The sequence below is a fragment of the Bison bison genome, unplaced genomic scaffold, assembly GCF_000754665.1.
Source record: "Bison bison bison isolate TAMUID 2011002044 unplaced genomic scaffold, Bison_UMD1.0 scf7180017864491, whole genome shotgun sequence".
Lineage (NCBI taxonomy): Eukaryota > Metazoa > Chordata > Mammalia > Artiodactyla > Bovidae > Bison > Bison bison.
The window spans coordinates 18,105,760-18,119,394 of NW_011495050.1; the positions used below are offsets into that span (position 1 = coordinate 18,105,760).

Genomic DNA, 13,635 nt, shown 5'->3' on the forward strand with positions numbered 1-13,635 from the left:
AAGACACTGGTATGCATGGCCACAGTGGGGAGAAAAAAAGATCTGTGAAAAATAAGTGGGCTCATTTAAGAGAATACACTGTCTTACAAGTGCAATATGCTTTAAGGCAGTCATATAACAAAAAACAACAACAAAAAGAAGTTTCCAAACCATTCTTCTCTAATTTGCTTTACTACAGCCATCAAAGAGAAATTTGATGACTGGGGAAATTTTACAAAAAGATGGCAAAAATGACAGCATCTACTGCTGAGTAGCTGTTTAATTTTCTCATTTTATTAATAAGATTTTTCTAAACCTTGTTAAATTTTCTAACAAGGATTGATGTTTTCATTAGTTTTGAATTAAAAATAATTTATTTCACTTTACATTTTCATATTTATTGATATGTCTATATTCCAAAAATGAAGGAAAGATTTTCCTCTTGTATTCATTTGAAAGAAAGAAAAGTCATTAGCAGTTTTCTATACCATATGGTCCAGAGAAGGCGATGGAGAAGTACCCCATTCCAGTGCTCTTGCCTGGAAAATCCCATGGATGGAGGAGCCTAGTGGGCTGCAGTCCATGGGGTCGCTAAGAGTTGGACACGACTGAGCAACTTCACTTTCACTTTTCACTTTCATGAATTGGAGAAGGAAATGGCAACCCACTCCAGTGTTCTTGCCTGGAGAATCCCAGGGATGGTGGAGCCTGGTGGGCTGCTCTCTATGGGGTTGCACAGAATCAGACACGACTGAAGCGACTTAGCAGCTTACAATATGGTCAGAAGGCAATAATTTTTAAACAGTTCTTTTCCTCTATCTAGAGTAATATTTACTGAAAAGTAAGGACTAGGAATCAAACCTGGGCACCCCTGGCATGGAGTCCTAACCACTGGACTGCCAGGGAATACCTAACATGTTAGTTTAGGTATTAACCTATGTTCATTTTCTCCAAGTATTTAAGAGGGAAAAGACTCAGTGTGAATTTCTTAAAAAGACAGTAGAGTGTACTATTTTATCATTCATATTAGTTTTAAGAAGAAATGAGGCACAAACAGACCAAGAGATAGCAAGAGAGGAGACAGTGTATACCCTTCTATGGTGACACAAACTAATCATTTTCAAGTTTGTTTGATTTTGCTATTTTTCAATAAGCAACTATAGAATAAAGTAGAAAGAGTTTGGAGGTAACAGATGGGCGCTACAATTCCAGCTTTATTGCTACTTAACTGACTTCCTTCAGAAAGTTTATTGCTTCTACTTGATCCTCAGGGTCCTCATTTATAAGAGAATATTTCACTGTAGCTTCTTATTTTAAAGAATAGACATAATAAGATTAAAATAAAAATTCAATAAATAGAAATGACAGCAATTAGGGAATATAGACAATACATAAAATAAGGCTAAAGCCCTTCAACATATATATGTAAATACTTAAAAGCATCAAAAAATAATCTTTATGATTATAAATTTTAAGACTTCGGAGAGTCAGATGTCTAAAATGTTTTCATATAGCCAGCGTTAGGTGGCTATATGCAGGGTGGACTACACTGAGAGTCAGGAAATCTGGATTTGAATTTTGGCTTTCCTGACTAATCTTAGGAGAGTTGTTTCCCTTTCTGGAACTTAACTTCCTCATTTAATAAATGAGAAAACTTAAGCACTAAGCAGAGTAGGAGACACATAAGAGCTCCAAAAATTATTCTCTTCCTCCTTCTTATTATCTCCACCACCGCTACCACCATCATCATCCATTAAGCATCAATTAAACATGTTGAACTGCAATATCTATAAGGTCCCCTTTAAAGATGAAACACTTTGCTCCCAGAGTATATCTTGTTTCATGGATTCTGGGCAAATGAACATAGAAATACAACATGATTTTAAGGTATGCTATCATCAGAAAAGGCATGGCATAGTCTAGAAAAGTCAAAGTTCAGTCAACACTAAGGCTTTCAAAATAATATATGTTCCATAGTCACAATAACTAGTACTCTTGTTTTGTAGGAACTTTTATCCCAAGCATACTTTTCTAAAAGAACCACCTACTACTACCTACCAAGGAAGTTAAAGATACACTCTCAAAATATTATACCTTGTGACTTTTGCATTTTAATTCTCATGGTTGGATATTAGGGCATAAAGAACTTAGCCAAAACCAATCAGGATATAAAATACTAACTGAAAAGATAAACAAGTTTATAGATAAATGTTTTACTGATTATTTGGTTTTAAAGAAATGTACTTCTCTTCAATCTAACACCTTTGATAATGCATTATCTACAAGAAGGGTTATTAATAGTTTTGTAAGATGGATCTACTTCTCATCCCCTTAAAACAGAGATCATCAGGATGAGTTTGCATAGTTGCTCTTCAGTGCCAGGTTTTGAAGGGAGGGTGACTGAGTCTAGGGTATCGCTATTGCTTTCTTCTACTTTCCTCACTTGGCCATCACCTTAAACTATACGCAAACAATACTGCAAGCAAACAAGCTATCAACCAACATATTAAAAGTCTTGTGACTCTTACTTATAAAATATTTCATAGTAAAGAATCTGTAAACATGGGTGATCATTTGGAATACTTAGTGGTTAAGAAAACACAGACCCTATCATTATATTATTACTTTAAAAGAGAACATCTGTAAGGGTCTGGTAACAAGGTAAATTACCAATGTTGCTGGTGGGAGTATCAGTGATGTATCTCTGAAAGGCACCATGACAAAATGTATCAAAAGCGTTTAAAAAACATGCCTATCCTTTAACCTGTCACTTTTACTTTCAGGATTTACCCTAAGGGAAAACAGCAATGATCATAGATTTAGCAAGAATACTATTTACTGCAGAATTGATTGTAATAGTAAAACACTTACACACACAAAGGCAAAACCCCCAGAAATGTCCAATGGTAGAGGACGTTTAAATAAGTCATGTTCATCAATAAAATAGAATATACCTTTGAAAATGCTGTTGTAAATAAATATTTATTAACATAAAATATGTTCTTGATATGGGAGAAAGGGTGAGAAAGCAGATATCTGCAGTTTAGGTTTGGCTGGCACACATACCAAATATGGATTCACTCTACCACTAGGGCACACAAGCAAATTCAAATCCCAGAGTGACACAGAGTCACAAACAGAAAAGAAAAGAAATTCATATAAATAGAAATAAACATATCTTGCTAAACTGGGTAGTTCAGGAAACCTAGATTCACAGATGACTCACTAGTTACCTGCACTAAAGGAATAAAGGGAATGTAAAGAAAAATAAAATATGTTTCAGATGTTTATGTTCTCGGGAAAAGAAGTACAAGTGTATACAGAAAGAAATCTAAAGGATGTACTGTGAACAGTGTAAAGTGGTTTTAATTTTCTCTGGTTGGTATTATGCTTTTTAAAAATGTTCTTTTTTTTCTATTTTGTTTTTTCCAAAATGAACATAAAAGTTATCGGTAACCAGAAAAAAAAATTAAAACAATCAGACAAATGAAAAAAGCAAAGCAGGACTAAAACAACTCAATTTACATAGTTCATTCCATAGGCTAAAGGTACAGCATGGCTTTCAAGCTAATTCCATGAGATTACTACACACTAATACTGGGCACTGATACAGGATGCTCAATTCCAGAAAGAAACAGTGTTTTCACATTTTGAATATGGTTTTATGCATGTTTCTGATTTTTGGCATTGGAAAATAATGAAAAAGTTTATATATGTAGTAGTCTTGAAATATGAAAAATTGTCAGTACAAGCAATTAACTGTAGTTGTTTAAAGTTGTATCCTGAAAGATTTTTTAAAGGGCAAATCTCGTATCACCTATAATTAGGAGAAAGAATTTCTTTGGAAGGAATGATGCTAAAGCTGAAACTTCAGTACTTTGGCCACCTGATGCGAAGAGTTGACTCATTGGAAAAGACTCTGATGCTGGGAGGGATTGGGGGCAGGAGGAGAAGGGGACGACAGAGGGTGAGATGGCTGGATGGTGTCACTGACTCGATGGACGTGAGTCTGAGTGAACTCTGGGAGTTGGTGATGGACAGGGAGACCTGGTGTGCTGCGATTCATGGGGTCGCAAAGAGTCGGACACGACTGAGCGACTGAACTGAACTGAATGAAAGGCGATGAAATACTTATAGTCTCCAAAGACTTAATTAGCATATTTAAGGGATTATAGCAGTTACTGATTAAACAAAATGTTTTTAGATAAAAACTATTCATTAACAGGTTTAAATGAGTACAACTAAGTAGTTCGGCTGTTAAGATAACAAGCAAACACAGGACAAAGATAAACTCTTGAGTTTGTGAGAGTACAAACATAAGAGTAACATTGTAAATAAAATACACAGTCATGAAAAAATATTTCATCATATTGAGAGGTGGGAAGGTGATCAGGAGAGAACCTGTCCAAGGAATTAGAGACTGGAGTGACTCAGAATTGTTATGAATGAAGTAGAGAGGGCCTACCAGCTCCCAGAATGGAGTATGAGAACTGCAGCGCAGGGACAGAAAAGACACTGGAATGGGACTGTTTATAACATCTTAGGCTAGTAAGTGGTGCTAGAGAAGACTGCTGCTGCTGCTGCTGCTAAGTCACGTTAGTCATGTCCGACTCTGTGTGACCCCATAGACGGCAGCCTACCAGGCTCCCCCGTCCCTGGGATTCTCCAGGCAAGAACACTGGAGTGGGTTGCCATTTCCTTCTCCAATGCATGAAAGTGAAAAGTGAAAGTGAAGTCGCTCAGTCGTGTCTGACTCTTAGCGACCCCATGGACTGCAGCCCACCAGGCTCCTCCATCCATGGGATTTTCCAGGCAATAGTACTGGAGTGGGGTGCCATTGCCTTCTCTGAGAAGAGGACTTATTTCACCACAAAAAATATCTGCAGCCCACCAGACTCCTCCGTCCATGGATTTTCCAGGCAAGAGTACTAGAGTGGGTGCCATCGCCTTCTCTGCTAGAGAAGGCTGGGAGGATGTAAAAGTTAGAAGACAACAGGAATAATGATAGAGTAGGGAAAAACCCCACAGAGATGAGCCAAAATCCCAACCATTATGCAACCTTGAAAGCCTTAATTCTCTTTCTTGTATTCTTGGAGGCATGTGCCAAGAGCTAACTGAATACCCACCACTACAACTCAGACTCGACTGCACCCATTGTGAGTCACTGAGTGGATATCTGGCTTTGGAGTGCCATTTCTTGATTCTGGCATATACCTTATGGGGAGGGGGAAAGGAGGATAACAAACTCTGCTAAAACCCTGCTCTTCACCTCATCAAGTATTTTTTCTGTATTAAATATTATTTCCTTCCTAAAATGTGGAATTCAAAATGATCATGATCCTACATTATAATTTAATAGACAATATTTCATTTACTCAAATGACCATCTACAATTTTAGGCTAGTGAAATAGTAACCATTTATTCAAATGTTTATTGCATATATATTCCCACAAATGCAGGGATACAAGAATGGTATGACATAGGCTCTTTTAATTAATGTACTCATAGATATATCAGCATGTAAAATGCAAATATGGCTGCATGAGAATGTTTAGAATTAAGAGTCCAATGACCAGTTCTAATGTCATTAAACCTTAATTAAATTAGATGATCAAGAAAAGATCTCTCTCTGAGGAGTATAAAAAAACTGAGTTCCTCATGCTAATTCTTTGATTCCTGGAGATGACCAGAATTTGAACATTTGGTATTTTTAACAATAATTCAGGTACTGTATATAAATACATTCTATCAATGCACTATAATGTATCAGTATATTATCTAAGTGTACTTGAGTGTGTGTATTTGTCTATGCTACAAAGTTGATGTCTAGAGTTAGGGAGGAATATTTAGCTAATCAACAGATTGTTTTTTAGTCAAAATATCTTCCTTGACTATATCATTAGTAATGAAACTGTGTTTAATGTTCCTAAGTCTTGGATCTCAGGATAGGAAGCAGTGCCTTGCTGATTAAAGAGCTGATCCTTGCTTATCTGGAATGAGTGGAAATGAGTCCTATCACTTTTGGGCAGAAGCATTTGATTGGTTGTGTTCAACTCCAACTTCCCTTTCCCTCTGCTACTGGGACTGTGAAAGACAGAGCCTCTATTGGACCGAGCCCCTGAGTGACTATAATTTTTGTTGATTATGCAACTAAGAATTCAGGGTTGTTTATAACAGCAGCACAATTTAATATGTCTTGAATAGCAAAGTCAGGAGAGACTGCCTATGAAAAAATCAATTAGGAGTTTATAGCCTAGCAAATCCCATGGATGGACGAGCCTGGTAGGCTGCAGTCCACGGGGTTGCTAGGAGTCGGACATGACTGAGCAACTTCACTTTCACTTTTCACTTTCATGCATTGGAGAAGGAAATGGCAACCCACTCCAGTGTTCTTGCCTGGAGAATCTCAGGGGTGGGGGAGCCTGGTGGGCTGCCGTCTATGGGGTCACACAGAGTTGGACACGACTGAAGCAATTTAGCAGCAGAGCAGCAATAGTTCTGGGAAAGGAAATAGGAACTTAGGCTACTCCATTGCTACTACTAATGGAAAACAAAGCTAATGTAAAAGTTATCTAGAAGGAACCATCTATACAGCTTAGTATCTGGACCTAAGAATAAGATATAATCATAGCTCAAATTGATAAGCATTTATTATATTCCAAATGCTTGTCCAAGTGCTTTCTATGAATTAACTCATGTAATTGTCTTAAAGAGGACTTTCATAGTGGCTCAGGAGGTAAAGAATCTGCCAGCAATGCAGGAGATCCAGGTTTGGTCCCTGGGTCGGGAAGATCCTCTGGAGAAAGCAATGGCAACCCATTCCAGTATTCTTGCCTGGGAAATTCCATAGACAGAGGTACAGTCCATGGGGTTGCAAAGACTCAGGGATAACTGAGAGACTAACATTTTCACTTTCAATTCTCTTAAAGAAGAGAAAACGGAGGCCCTTAGAGAGTATAGTGTTTGCCAAGTGGTACTGATTTAGGAAACAATAATCAACACTGGACCAGTGGAATTTCCTGATGGAGAGGTTCAGTGGAAGAACTAAAGAGCCTCTTGATGAAAGTGAAAGAGGAGAGTGAAAAAGTTGGCTTAAAGCTCAACATTCAGAAAACTAAGATCATGACATCTGGTCCCATCACTTCATGGCAAATAGATGGAGAAACAGTGGAAACAGTGGCTGACTTTATTTTTTGGGCTCCAAAATCATTGCAGATGGTGATTGCAGCCATGAAATTAAAAGACACTTACTCCTTGGAAGGAAAGTTATGACCAAACGGGATAGCATATTAAAAAGCAGAGACATGACTTTGCCAACAAAGGTCCATCTAGTCAAGGCTATGGTTTTTCCAGTAGTCATATATGGATGTGAGAGTTGGACTATAAAGAAGGCTGAGTCCCAAAGAATTGATGCTTTTGAACTGTGATGTTGGAGAAGACTCTTGAGAGTCCCTTGGACTGCAAGGAGATCCAACCAGTCCATTCTAAAGGAGATCAGCCCTGGGTGTTCTTTGGAAAGAATGATGCTAAAGCTGAAACTCCAGTACTTTGGCCACCTCATGTGAAGAGTTGACTCACTGGAAAAAACTCTGATGCTGGAAGGGATTGAGGGCAGGAGGAGAAGGGGACGACAGAGGATTAGGTGGTTGGATGGCATCACTGACCTAATGAACATGAGTTTGAGTGGACTCCGGGAATTGGTGATGGACAGGGAGGCCTGGCGTGCTGCAGTCCATGGGGTTGCAAAGAGTCAGACACAACTGAGCGAATGAACTGAACTGAACTGAACTGAACTGAGGTTCAGTAGGAGCAGGCGGTACACTCAGGCCAAGTGCTCAAGGGAACAGTCAGGGCTAAACAGAGAGAACCAACAAGTATTTGCTGAACAGGAGAGGACAGCTGAAATTAGGATGGCCTAAAAATTAGGATGGAAATGGTCTTTCCATTCTTGAAAGTGAAAGTGAAGTCGCTCAGTCGAGTCGACTTTCCACCCTTCTTGGAGGAGGAAATGGAAACCCACTCCAGTATCCTTGGCTGGAAAATTCCATGGACAGAGCAGCCTGGTAGGCTGCAATCCATGGGGTTACAAAGAGTCAGACATGACTGAACAACTGAGACACGCAAGAACAAAGGCAGGCTAAGAGGGTAGAGAGAGAAAAATGAAAAAGATTGAAATGATAGTCCAAGGATTACTTATATTTAAAGATCAGGAAAAGAAGAGTGACTGAGGTGAATAGAGATGCATTTTTAGAAATAAGAATAATAGTATAGAGTCAAATTCCACAGAAGACAAGAATGAGGTTCAGGAAAGTTGTAGTGGTCAAATGATACAGAGTTAATTACCAGGAACATTTAAGAAAAGCTACAGATTTAGAGGTGTGGAGGACACAAATGACCCTTAAGAAAGCAGCTATTGAAATTCCTTCAAGATGGAGAAATACATGAGTTTAAAAACATGAATGTTTGATTTAGAACATTAAATTTTTATGCTGTGAGGAATTCTACTAAAGGGGAATAACAGGAATTCATCTGTGTATCTGTTAAATAAAACTGTCTTACCACAATTTCTAGAGGGTTACCAGAAATGTTTCTTTTACTCATTGGTCCTCTTTTTCCTAACTTAGCAAATGAGGTTAAAGATCATTGTTAAGGTACTTTTAAACTCTGGATTTTTATGACCATAATACCTCCGTTGAAGTGGTTTTTTAAATTAATCTCTTTCAAATTTTCATGGTTTTTTTTTTAAATTCAGCTCTGCCTATTGTTCCCCACAATTTTCCTTGATATATATATTTTAAGCAAAAACACGTCTCACTTCACAAGTTTTTAGAATAAATTTCATAATTCTAATCCATCAACTCACCATATATATAAAATCTCCTTTAATTTTTCTATTGGGCTTCCCTCATAGCTCAGTTGGTAAAGAAGTTTTCTATTATTTCATCTGAACTTTTCAGCTAACCTCATTATTTCTATATATAAATCTTTTAGGCAGAAGTATACTTCCCTCTGGCTTATTTTCATGTTAATTTGTTGTTGTTAACCACATGATTACATGGTACTTCTCAATAACAGGAAAAAGAAAAGCTCCATGATAAATTATCAGAAGGGACACTCACTGACCTATTACTTCAAGGATAAATTTACATTTTTTACCATTTTTACTAATGTCAAAGGAACACTAAGAGTTAAAATTTTGTGAAAAAAAGTGAGAACTTGATTTATTCTTGCTAATCATGCAGCTCTGTAATCAGTGTATCAAGTTTTGTATTTAACAAATGATGAATATGCTGCACTATTGAAATGATTACAGTACATAAAAATTCACATTATGCTGCTAAAAATAGCACTGAAAACTAAACTATAATATGAAAGCATTCTTGGACTATAACTAACCTATATAAAATCACTAAATATTGAGTTTCAAAATGTATACAAATGTATGAAGTGAAGTGAAAGTCGCTCAGTTGTGTCTGACTATTTGCGACTGCATGGACTATATAGTCCATAGAATTCTCTAGGCCAGAATGTATAAATGGTTATAAATTAAGAATATTAATTCCTCAGACTTTAAAGTACAAAAGATATTAGTTCCATATTTTGAAAAATAGTGGATACTCTTGAGTTTTTTCTTTTGAAAACTTGATTGCAAATCAAATTCAAGTTTAAAAAAATCTACTTTGTATAATCACATTGCAACATTTCAGAGACTGAGAACATACTTTAAACCTACATCTTGATGCAATTTAATTAGCATCTATAAATTCTTATATCTAATTAAAGTTAATGTTTCAAGAAAAATCTACCAGATTTTCTAGTAGAAGAATAGAAGAATCTACCAGAATTTCTGGAGTCCCAAAGGATTAAAAAAAAAAGAAAGAAATTCATTCTAGAATTATTTTTAAGAGGCCATATATACATCGTGTTTAGTTGCTCAGTCATGTCCAACTCTTTGTGACCTCATGGACTACAGCCAGCCCACCAGGCTCCTCTGTCCATGGGGACTCTCCAGATAAGAATACTGGAGTGGGTTGCCATGGCCTCCTCTAAGGGATCTTCCCAATCCAGGAATCAAATCCAGGTCTCCCGCATTGCAGGTGGATTCTTTACTTCTGAGCCACCAGGGAAGCCCAAAATATACATTACCTATACATTATACCTTTATATTTAGAAACAAGGATGCCTTGTTGGAAATTGTCTACATTTTCCTTATATTTGTCTGACAACAACTGAGACAAAGAAGTTGTTTCTTGCCCTTTTATCTTTCTGAGCATGTGTGGGAGTCAGGTAAAAAGATTTGTAAAGAACCAGAAATAACTTCCATGCTCCAAGTTCTTGGGATCTGTGGCATTATATATATAATATATATACATTTGTACAACTTAACATCAACCACAGCAACATATATTACATTATTTTCCTAGTGAGCTTTGCCTTGTTGCTGTAGTAAGGGCTTTCTTCTCAGAAAAGTTAGCCTTTTTCACAGACAGCAGGGCTCAGGAGACTGGGCTATTGGACGTGGAAATGTCAGTGAAGAGGAGGAGCACACTGGGCTTCCTGAGACAGTGCTCTCCTTAGTTATCAGGTTTGCTTGCCTGCAACAAAATTAGGGTTCTGGTGAGAGCCTGTTCAGTCGCTTCAGTCGTGTCCGATTCTTTGCAACCCTATGGACTGTTCTATAGCCTGCCAGCCTCTTCTGTCCATGGGATTCTCCAGGCAATAATAAAGTGGGTTACCTCCAGAGGATCTTCCCAACCCAGGAATTGAACCCAGGTCTCCTGCATTACAGGTGGATTCTTTTACCGCTAAGCCATCAGGGAAGCCCTAGGGTTCTGGGCTTAGAGGTCAAAAAAACAAGGAGCTTGTTCATCAATAGAATGTACCAAAAGGCCAATGATTACAGATATTTAAAAATATCTAAACAGCAAAGCTCCAGGTGAAATTTTTTTGTATTTCTTAGTTCAGTTTTAGTGGATATTAAACAATTAAGGTCTAAACAGAGTGTGTACGTGCATATGTGTATCGATTATGTTCAGTTCAGTTCAGTCGCTCAGTTGTGTCCGACTCTTTGCGACCCCATGAATCGCAGCACGCCAGGCCTTCCTGTCCATCACCAACTCCCAGAGTCCACCCAAACCCATGTCCATTGGGTCGGTGATGCCATCCAACCATCTTATCCTCTGTCGTCCCCTTCTCTTCCTGCCTTCAATCTTTCTCAGCATCAGGGTCTTTTCCAATGAGTAGGCTCTTCACATAAGGTGGCCAAAGTATTGGAGTTTCAGCTTCAGCATCAATCCTTCCAATGAATATTTAGTGTTGATTTCCTTTAGGATGGCCTGGTTGGATCTTGCTAAGGGACTCTCGAGAGTCTTTTCTAGCACCACAGTTCGAAAGCATCAATTCTTTGGCACTGAGCCTTCTTTATGGTCCAACTCTCACATCCAGACATGACTACTGGAAAAAACCATAGCTTTGACTAGACAGACCTTTGTCAACAAAGTAAATGTCTCTGCTTTTTAATATGCTGTCTAGGTTTGTCATAGTTTTCCTTCCAAGGAGCAAGCGTCTTTTAATTTCATGGCTGCAGTCACCATCTGCTGTGATTTAGGAGCCAAGAAAATAGTCTCTTTGTTTCCATTGTTCCCCATCTATTTGCCATGAAGTGATGGGACCAGATTCCATGGTCTTAGTTTTTTGAATGTTGAGCTTTAAGACGACAGCTTTTTCATTCTCTCCACCTTCATCAAGAGGCTCTTTGCCCTGAACCATCCCATGGCCTGTACCAGGCAACTAGAGACCACCCCTATAACCCAAAGCCCAGCTTGCAGAAATTATTCAGATTAGCCAATCTTAAACTTTATTCTGCCCTTTCTTATCTTTCTTGCCCCAGTAAAGGTTCTGGCCTTGATTTTTCTCTCACTCCTTCCCCTTCTGCCTCCTGACCTTCCCTGTTGCTCTGCATGGTGTAGTATGCCTGCCTCCTTTTTCGTGGGACAAAGTTGTTTTCCTGAGTCCCTCCTGTGTCCCCTCTTGTGGCCATACCTGACTGACCACCACACAGAACAAAGAACAATATGTATGTGTACGTATATAAAATAACCACACTTCTTGTCAAGGACCATGATTTATAGCCCTATTTAATAAATTTAGAAGAACTAATAGAGGGGATATGAAGCAAAACTCTCAGAAGCTTTAATGTGTAAACTACTTTGTAAGTATAGCATGGAATTAGGTTAAGACTTAACTTGCATATTTTAAATCGAATTTAGGCATTTCATGTGGAAAACATAATACTTTCTATAATAAGTAATTCTTTGTCATTAAAATATACTTTTGTTGTCTCATTAAATGAATACTGGTAATTTCCCTTTGAAAAAATGCAGTGTTAATACATCCAATGTCTTGAAATGTCCGAGATTATCCCTTTATTCATCCTACAGAAAATTTTCATGTAAAAATGTGCAAATACATGATTTAGTTTAGTATATTTGCTTAGCTTGTGTTTGTGCATGTAGACAATGTTCCAGTCATCATTACCCAAGTATAAGCTTGCCTTTTACATGTCACTCAGAACTCATGAAGAACAGAAAGATTGTAGTCTGTTTCAGTGATTATAATGACAGTAATATTTTGACAAAATGCCCTGGGTCATATATACTGAATCTTCCTTGGAGCCATTTAGAGGAAAGCCTTCAGATTGTTAGAAATCTAAACTTATCTTTTCTTCTCAGATTTCAAGTCAGTCAGTTCTACAAAGATTGTGAATTTCTGTTCTGGAATGATGTCTTGGTACACACAACGCTAGTCTTTTAAGGCTGTTAGCATTTTTTAGTCTAGTGCGTGGTTTTTAAAGTTTTCCTTCTGTTATGAGCAATTTGAAAGACAAAGACTAACATGATTAAACCATGAAGTATTATTTTTAAAAAGAAGCTAAATTTTTCTGAGCTAAAGTATGCTTTAATGTTTAGGATATCTAATATAAATGTGAGGCATTAAGTATTGCATCTTTGGCCCCAATGAACAAATTAAAATATACAGTGAGAGTATCAAAAATAAATCTATGGTTCTCTGAGTATCAGTATTTTATAAATTTCCTTTAATTGGACTAATCAACAAAATGATTTTTTAGGTTTTTCTACATTTTGTTTGCCAAAAATAAGCTATTTTAAAGAGTTACTGTTCAACAAGCCTCAAAGAAAAACAAATTATATTTAAAATAGGCCTAATTCTTCATACTGGAGTGATTAGGGAGTTCTACTTCTCAGATTCTCTTAAGCTTAGGTCATGGTCTCTCATAGGAAAAGTTTTATACTTGATTCTTAGATACTTGTACTTCAACAATATTAGTGATTTATTCAAGGCAACAAAATCTGATAAAAATCTGGTAAAATTAAAGAGGTGAAACATACATTTAGGTTCAAAGTCAGACACAGATTTCTATCCTATTTCTGTCATTTAATAGTTCATGACCTTGAGTTTACTTCTTAACTTGTTCTGAGCTTTTTCTCTTCTTTTTATTATATATCCTTCCACTTGAAGCTACATGGGGCAAGAACTTTATTTCTTTTGTTCACTGCTAAAGCTCAAGTTTCAAAATAATGTCCAAGAACCTACACTATAACCTGGGCACATTTGTGCCAAAAGTCCTCACATGA

The 13,635-nt window shown here is 37.3% G+C and overlaps 1 protein-coding gene across 1 annotated transcript in view; it reads right to left on the reverse strand.

Moving 5' to 3' along the window:
• RIMS2 (regulating synaptic membrane exocytosis 2) overlaps positions 1-13,635 on the reverse strand; it is a 319,527-nt gene that overhangs the window by 93,963 nt on the left and 211,929 nt on the right. The gene's annotated exons all lie outside the window — the stretch shown is intronic.